Source organism: Limulus polyphemus, unplaced genomic scaffold, assembly GCF_000517525.1.
Source record: "Limulus polyphemus unplaced genomic scaffold, Limulus_polyphemus-2.1.2 Scaffold367, whole genome shotgun sequence".
In the NCBI taxonomy this organism is placed as follows: Eukaryota; Metazoa; Arthropoda; class Merostomata; order Xiphosura; family Limulidae; genus Limulus; species Limulus polyphemus.
The window spans coordinates 430074-431283 of record NW_013665977.1 but is presented as its reverse complement, the minus strand read 5'-3'; positions in this window follow the sequence as shown (position 1 = coordinate 431283).

Genomic DNA, 1210 nt, shown 5'->3' with positions numbered 1-1210 from the left:
AGGAAGTAGTGGATTGAGGAAACCAGCAGCCATTTTCAGGTTCGCATTAATAGACATGAAAGATCGCCTACACTTTTTCATGAAAACCGATTTAGTAAGAATATATCTAATGGGATAAAATAAGTTTTGGTCAGTGAATTAAAAAAAAAGAAAAAAGGGGTATAAAGAAAGCCATTCACATCAAAAGTCTGTCAAGTGAGCCTCCTTGGCATTACTTGGGAGGTAAAAGATATTTCCACTCTAGCAGGGGCAGTGTCTGTGGTGATAAAGTTTGAAACAGCAACTTCAAATAAAAGCAGAAAGAGCTGGCAGTGGTTGCTTCTTTGAGTCCACAAATATGTAAGCTTCCTGAGACACCAATATCTGAGAGTGGGAAATGATGCCTCGTGCAGTTTAACCACCTGCACCACAGGGTGCACCAGTCTGGCCGACAAAGGTGCCAAAATGAAACAGAAGTGCACTACCTGTGTGGAAAAAGCCCTCCTACATCTATTTTTTCCATACCCATCACAATTTCTCTTATAATGGAAAAATGTATGGTACTCAAAATATATCTGCCCACAATTAGTCACCTGAGTAGTGCAAGAAGGCAACAATTATTTCACTGTACAAAGAGAAGACAACAACAAGCTATTAGAAGCGTCAGACCAAATAAGTTAAGTTAGTTGGTCTTGAGTTATATATGGCCACTAACTCAGGAGAGTTAGCATAGTGAATTATGTAATTAAATAGGGTGATAGTGAGGTAGCTTTTCTGGCAGACACTAGAGCTATCACGGCATTATTTGGCCTTGCTGTATGTAAAACACTATCAGACAAACAAATATTCAGGCAATTATTGCTTCAGTTTTGGTAACCAACCTCATAAAAGAAGTAGCTTGGGCAGATATTGGCTTAAACATAGTTTAGGGATGGGTGATGGATCTTTCGCGAATATTACATATAAAAGTAGCCTGTGACACTGTGAACTATGTTTCTGTGGTCAGACATCAAATGAAGGCCAAGAAAACCCAGGAACCGCGTACAGCTAGAAGAAGAGACTAATATACTTCCTAGTGCACAAATAGTTTCTATACAAATTATAATCTCAGACTCATGTGCAATCACCTGAAAATAATATGCTTCCTAGTGCACAAATAGTTTCTATACAAATTATAATCTCAGACTCATGTGCAATCACCTGAAAATAATATGCTTCCTAGTGCACAAAT